The 8,142-nt window shown below is 38.6% G+C and overlaps 2 pseudogenes; one reads left to right on the forward strand and one right to left on the reverse strand.

The window, feature by feature from the left end:
* Nucleotides 1–3,738: 3,738 nt before the first annotated feature.
* On the reverse strand, nt 3,739–3,857 carry LOC134967119 (5S ribosomal RNA; annotated as a pseudogene).
* A 2,479-nt stretch (nt 3,858–6,336) lies between these two features.
* Nucleotides 6,337–6,455, forward strand: LOC134967129 (5S ribosomal RNA; annotated as a pseudogene).
* The last annotated feature ends 1,687 nt before the right edge of the window (nt 6,456–8,142 follow it).

Consider the following 8,142-nt stretch of genomic DNA (forward strand, 5'->3'; position numbering starts at 1 on the left):
GGATGTCAAAATATACAAAGGCTCACAAAACAGGTTGGAAACCAAATTATTTAGGAAAACTACAGCTACGAACACATTGTTACATCAAACCAGTCATCATTTTCCACCTACAGTGGAAAATATACCTAAGGGAGAGTTCCTAAGATTGAGGAGGAATTGCTCTGAAAGCATTGTATTTAAACAACAAAGTGAGGAATTAACCAACAGACTAAGAGAAAGGGGGTACAGTCATAGGTCGATAAAAAGGGCTAAGAAATCGATAAATGAAACCAACAGAGAGGCACTCATTTTCAATCGGAAGGATACTTCAACTCATAAGGATGAAAAATTGAGATTTGTTATGAGTTTCAGCCAGGGTTGGGATCAGATCAAAAAATGTATCCAAAAACACTGGCATATACTATCATCGGACAAAGATTTGTCAAAATATGTTGGTGACAATGTATCAATGAGTTGGCGACGTGCCCCTAATTTACGAGATCATCTAGTAAAAAGCCACTTTGTACGTACAGCTCCTAAACCACCGACGATAGCTGGATCTTTTCCCTGTGGTGCATGTAAGGCCTGTCAATACATGTCTAGAACAAAAGAAGTGGTGGACAAATATGGCAACAGCAATAAGATTAGGGCTTACATTAATTGCCGAACAACGGGAGTGGTTTACTGCATTTCCTGTGAATGTGGTATGCGATACGTGGGTATGACCACTAGGATGGTGAAACAGCGTATCCTGGAACATGTTGGTACCATCAGGAATGCCGCTCTAGATATAAGTAGGGGTAGGCAACTCACCACGGTGGCCAGACATTTCCATTATACACACAAAGGAGATCTCAGGAATTTTAAGGCCTTTGGTTTGGAGAGGATACAACTTGGCATCAGGGGTGGAGATCTGACCAATGAATTGTTGAAGCGAGAAAGTTTTTGGACTTTCAAACTGGGTGCTTTGACACCTGAAGGTCTGAATGATTATATAAACTATAGTGCGTTTATTTGAGTAATCTTGAATAACATGTCCCACTAATGAGTCTCTGACCCGGCCTGTTTTGATATCACTTAGAATATCATCCCTTGTTGATCTACCCTTTCTTTAAAATTTAAATTTTGAATTTGGATTTAATTTAAATTTAAAAATAAATTTACTTTTGCTGTTTTTCTGTTTTTGCTGTTTCTCTGTTTTATGTGTTTTTTCCAACTATTCATTTTTCCTCAAGTAACCTATACGAAGCATATTAATTTTGACCTACATCTATATTTATATTTATATTTATACTTAGATTGGATGTACATATGCATGTGGGATATGTACTTAATAGTCTACATAGACTGATGCATCCCTCTCATCCGGTACAAAATACACTTTTTCACCAATTTATTAGTGGTTTTTTGATCTTAGTTAATGGGAAAGTAATATTCCATAAGGTCTTTGAAGTGGTTTTTCCTTATCCATTAGCATCTATTTATATAATTGTCTATGTTATGAGTTGATGTGCGGCTATACATAATGTCCGAGTGCGGGGATGCAGTCTATGCGCGCACATACAAGCGGACATAAATAATCATGTGTATCTGTGAAGTTGCATTGGTATATGTTACCCTTATGATAAGCTTGAATTTAAATTTAAACTTGATTAAATATGGCATAATTAATTAATTTTTAGTCACTTAATTTGTACTCAGTTATGAGCGATGTATTTTTTCGTCGCTAAGAGCATAATTTGTTATAAATAACAATAATAATAAAATAAATATCATCCTTTAATTATACCAAATTGGTCCGAAATGGCCACATTTTCGCAAGCATTAAATGATGTTAGATGTGCAATAAAAAATGATTGGTTGATTTAATTTAATTTTTAGGAATTGGCATTTAATTAATAACAAATGATGCTTTTATTATTATTGTTTTTCACCCCTCTTAGCAATTATCCTTCAGTATAACTACTGATAAGGGGATATTTCAATTAACAATTAACTGTAGTACGTATGATATTAATAATAAATTTGTTTAACAATATATATCTGATATGTGTTATGATTCTCCCTTTTTTGAATTTTGGTTTGTCCTAATTTGAATCACTATAATAATGAGATTTTTAAACTGACAATTAGCATTTAAGCTGTCCTCTATGGGGTTAATTTTGATCCCTTGCTACAGGTGTAAGCTGTTTAAATTTGATGGATAAGCTGTGAGAATCAAACAACACGTATTCATCACCTCCCCTGCAAGGTGCACTGGTTGAAATTAACGTCAATCAATTTACTTTGAACATGATAGGAGGAACCAGTCAATATAAGGGCTGTTACCTTACTCCAGTAACAGATGTCAGACGGTGCAGTGATGTGAGCAAGCCCTACGGGTGAAACGCGTCATCACGGCAATCCTGCCGCAAAGACCTAACACGGCAATTCCGCCGCTAAAGACCTGTCTAACCACTGGCTCATTTAATACCCTCTGCCCCACCTGGGACCGCTCGTCTTAGATACGTACACGGTAAACATTTCGGCCAGCTCTCATCCACGATTGCGGTGCAGCGTCCCTGCAATGTCTCCTGATATCAGGGAGCTGCAACCGCACTAACGTGGACAGCAGTACGGCCACTGTTATCTTTTTTCTTACAGACAATACCTGGTCCACCCCTATACACTCGCTCACCGTCCGCTGTATTGGTCTAGAGACCTCAATTCATGACGGGAAAACGGCTGTTATGGAGTGGTCAGGTCCGCTGTAACTATTGTCTATTCCTGCTAAACTCGAGTTTCTACTAACAAACTTCTGTGTTAGTTCAAAAGCTTGGTACCTAGATTCGATACAATTACTATAACAAAAACTGCAACAATATTGTAAGCTATAATCTAGCTATAATATGATGTGATTTACCATAATTGGTTCAATTCAAACAGCTTAAATAATTTATTGAGATTTAACAGTTCTCCTTAGTGATTGATGAAGAGTTTAGATTTGTGTACCAAAGGTTTTTTTCCTGTGCTGCAATGTTATGATAAGAAGTGTTCATGCTGAGTATGCTAATCAGTAGACCTAATTAATATCACACACTAATCAGCAATTATTGTGATCTAATACTCTTTCGGCTAACACTCATTCCTGAATTATGACATAGTGGTCTGCAATGTCTTTTGATATCAGGACACTGTGAACATCCTAACGGGAAAAGAAGTACGGCTTCTATCTTTCTTCAAATCAGCTAGAAACTCTGACCGCTGCTCTCTCATCTGCCGGCCGCTGTGTCGACAATCTTGTCCTAACTCATGACGGATAGACAGCAGAAGTAATTGTTTATGAGTTGCTGATCTTTCATCTTAATCCTTATTCATTGTTCTTACGGAAAAGGAATTACATAAGGATACATATTGTTTAATTGCAATTGTTTAGTTAATTAGGGTCCAGGTTTTTCCTTTTGATTGTTATTCCTTTCAGTCAAATTATTATTTAGAGCTAGACAATGAATGTGTAGAACTCGCCAATAAATACCGTTAGCAGTGGTATATATATATATATATATATATGAAAATTTCCGAGAAAATATATATTAAAAAATTTCTGTGTATACTGAGACGATAATTCCCTAAAAATTAACCTACTTTTAGGTACAGTGTGGAATATACTTTATCACAATAAACCTGGGTGCAGCCTCAATTTGTGATGTTCACAACAAATTATATGGTGGCATACTCACAGAGGGTATTGATTTATTGACCTACATTATTTGGTGATCAACACATAAACACCGGGTATTCCCAGGAAGTCTCCTCTCCCGGTACTGACCCAGCCCAACGCCGTTTCGCTTCCAAGATCGAACGAGATCGGGCATTAGCGGCGTGGTATGGTAGTAGAGGAACTATATACCACTGAGAGTGCACCTATATAGGAGAATAAGGTAAGGTGTGGATCTGCTTTCCCGTTAGGCAGGGCGCAGCGACTCCCACTGCCGTGGTGTCACACGTCCTGGATCGTGGATGAGAGTCCACAGAAAAGTAGAAAAGTAGGAAAAAGTATAAGGAATAATCTTAATTAATTTTCACTTAATTAATTGTTATACATTATTCTTATTTGTGTTTTTTTATTTTATATTTTAATTCTCATATGAGATAAGATAGGAGAAAGAAGTTCATAGGAGAACTCAAGCGTCAGACAGATTAATCAATCAAGTAGAAGTATGCACATATATTCTCTTCAATAGAGACATAAAATATTGCTATAGTGCAAAGATCATGCATGAATAGGACTCCTTTCTAATTACCAAAAATTTGTGGCAAATAATTAATTAATTTAAACAGCTGTAGTATCACTTACTGAAAGAGTAATTAATCTGGGCACAGTATTGAAAATTATGGTCCTTATGCATTATATACTGTGACACTGATAAGCTGCTTGCTGACCACAAAAAAAACAGACAGGACTGAAAATTGCCTACTAGACCTGACTATGTTGATCTTATGCTAATAATATGTGTATACACGATCACCTATGAGCACTTGTGTAGCAAATGTGGATATACCCACACTGTCTATAGGACTGTGTCCTGATATGCTGATCACATTTAGAAGTCTGTCAGATGTAGGTATATATATATATATAATCGTCTACCCAGTAAAAGCAAGTTTACAAGACTCAGAAAAAGTGACAGTCAGAAAAAGTCCTACCTGACGGCAATTAGTGCCAGCCGGTCCTCTTTTGCGTAGGACTGGAATGGGCACTGTGACACTATTGAGCTGCTAGGTGTATGGCCAAAAAAATGGAGCTCAAAATACCTAAATAGACCTGACTATATTATTCACATAATAATAAATATGTGTGTATTATTCGCATATAAATAAGTGTACAGCCAATGTGGATATGCCCATACTGTTATGAGGCTATATCCAGGTACGCTGATCACACATGAGTGAATGATGTGTCAGATATGAGTATATGAGTGTGGTTGTGCACCCAGCGGGTGCGGTCTTACGAGACTCCAATTGTGACCGTCAGGGAAGTGGGTGAGAAAGTCCTATCCTGAGAGCGGTTGGTGCCAGCGGGTCCTTCCTTGCGTGGAAAACGCGTTTCGCCCGTACGGGCTTGTTCACTTCCTGGATCGGGAAGTGAACAAGCCCGTACGGGCGAAACGCGTTTTCCACGCAAGGAAGGACCCGCTGGCACCAACCGCTCTCAGGATAGGACTTTCTCACCCACTTCCCTGACGGTCACAATTGGAGTCTCGTAAGCCCGCACCCGCTGGGTGCACAACCACACTCATATACTCATATCAGACACATCATTCACTCATGTGTGATCAGCGTACCTGGATATAGCCTCATAACAGTATGGGCATATCCACATTGGCTGTACACTTATTTATATGCGAATAATACACACATATTTATTATTATGTGAATAATATAGTCAGGTCTATTTAGGTATTTTGAGCTCCATTTTTTTGGCCATACACCTAGCAGCTCAATAGTGTCACAGTGCCCATTCCAGTCCTACGCAAAAGAGGACCGGCTGGCACTAATTGCCGTCAGGTAGGACTTTTTCTGACTGTCACTTTTTCTGAGTCTTGTAAACTTGCTTTTACTGGGTAGACGATTATATATATATATATATACCTACATCTGACAGACTTCTAAATGTGATCAGCATATCAGGACACAGTCTTATAGACAGTGTGGATATATCCACATTTGCTACACAAGTGCTCATAGGTGATCGTGTATACACATATTATTAGCATAAGATCAACATAGTCAGGTCTAGTAGGCAATTTTCAGTCCTGTCTGTTTTTTTTGTGGTCAGCAAGCAGCTTATCAGTGTCACAGTATATAATGCATAAGGACCATAATTTTCAATACTGTGCCCAGATTAATTACTCTTTCAGTAAGTGATACTACAGCTGTTTAAATTAATTAATTATTTGCCACAAATTTTTGGTAATTAGAAAGGAGTCCTATTCATGCATGATCTTTGCACTATAGCAATATTTTATGTCTCTATTGAAGAGAATATATGTGCATACTTCTACTTGATTGATTAATCTGTCTGACGCTTGAGTTCTCCTATGAACTTCTTTCTCCTATCATATCTCATATGAGAATTAAAATATAAAATAAAAAAACACAAATAAGAATAATGTATAACAATTAATTAAGTGAAAATTAATTAAGATTATTCCTTATACTTTTTCCTACTTTTCTACTTTTCTGTGGACTCTCATCCACGATCCAGGACGTGTGACACCACGGCAGTGGGAGTCGCTGCGCCCTGCCTAACGGGAAAGCAGATCCACACCTTACCTTATTCTCCTATATAGGTGCACTCTCATTGGTATATAGTTCCTCTACTACCATACCACGCCGCTAATGCCCGATCTCGTTCGATCTTGGAAGCGAAACGGCGTTGGGCTGGGTCAGTACCGGGAGAGGAGACTTCCTGGGAATACCCGGTGTTGTAGAGTAGGTACTACTCCTTTTCAAGGTGACCACCAACAGCAGTATCACCACTAATCTTCTTTCACCCTCCTGTTTTGGTATATAATAAGTCCAGCGTCAGACTTTAATCACGGTAACAGACAGCCCCAATACGTGGGTAATCTGAGCATCTGGTCGCCAGCCAAGTGTACAACATAGATCCAACCATATTGGCTCTTTGAAGATACACACTTTTCTCCTTCCTTGGTTTCACTAATACAGAATTTCTGTACTGGTCAGGGGAGACGGCTGTCAGACAAATAAGTGTCTACAACCTCTCCAAACAAAGACCAGAACATTTTAACATTTTTTGTATACTCGTTATATCTCTTTCTTATTTCACTTTTGGATCATAGATGGGTAATAGCTTTTTAACCTTGAATAATAAATGGATGTTTTAAATATCTTTTTGACACACATTTAAAGAATTTCTTTTTTGTATAAGAGTGCGCCCACACAAGAGCTTTCTTTATCTCCTGTTGTTAGTACTTGTACTTTCTGGCTCTGGGCGCACCACCAACTAGGACTATAATTCAAAAGAGTTTAACCTTTTTCAACTGTCCACATTTGGTTTTCTAGACATTTATACCATTATTTAATTTGGACCAGTGCCTGGTCGCTTCTTGTTCTTGTCCATCTAGGAGTGGCACTGCAGTGTAAGACAGGATGGCAGATTTAAAAAATAGTCCCCAAACAGCACATGATGCAAAGAAAAAAAGAGGTGCACCAAGGTCGCTGGATGGCTAAGCTAAGCGACACAAGTGGCCGACACAAACACCTGGCCCATCTAGGAGTGGCACTGCAGTGTCAGGCAGGATGGCACTTCAAAAAAATAGTCCCCAAACAGCACATGATGCAAAGAAAAAAAGAGGCGCACCAAGGTCGCTGTGTGACTAAGCTAAGCGACACAAGTGGCCGACACAAACACCTGGCCCATCTAGGAGTGGCACTGTAGTGTCAGGCAGGATGGCACTTCAAAAAAATTGTCCCCAAACAGCACATGATGCAAAGAAAAATGAAAGAAAAAAGAGGTGCAAGATGGTATTGTCCTTGGGCCCTCCCACCCACCCTTATGTTGTATAAACAGGACATACACACTTTAACGAACCCATCATTTCAGCGACAGAAAAAAACAAAAAACTGGAACTGCGCTTAGCATTCAATTAAAGATTTTATTCATTCCCACAGTAAAAAAGATATATATATAAAATGTATATAATTATACAATTACCGGCCGTATTTCATATATTGCACAAATCAAGAATATAGCATTTGGTGCCTCTATAGCACATAACTATTCTACACAGAGAAATTTTCTCCTAAAAACATACATTAAAACATTAGTGCACATGTGGGAACTCCACTAATTAAAATAGCTGCCTTTAGGTGACTCCTATAACATTGCAGGCGTCCCTGCAATGTGAGGTAATTCGTATACTGTCCGTTTGTTTCTATGACAGAAAGGATTTTATAAATTATTTTCAGCGACAGGGTCTGCCACACGACTGTGACTGAAATGACTGGTTGGTTTGGGCCCCCACCAAAAAAAGAAGCAATCAATCTCTCCTTGCACAAACTGGCTCTACAGAGGCAAGATGTCCACCTCATCATCATCCTCCGATTCCTCACCCCTTTCACTGTGTACATCCCCCTCCTCACAGATTATTAATTCTC

Source organism: Pseudophryne corroboree, chromosome 10 (genome assembly GCF_028390025.1).
Source record: "Pseudophryne corroboree isolate aPseCor3 chromosome 10, aPseCor3.hap2, whole genome shotgun sequence".
Lineage (NCBI taxonomy): Eukaryota > Metazoa > Chordata > Amphibia > Anura > Myobatrachidae > Pseudophryne > Pseudophryne corroboree.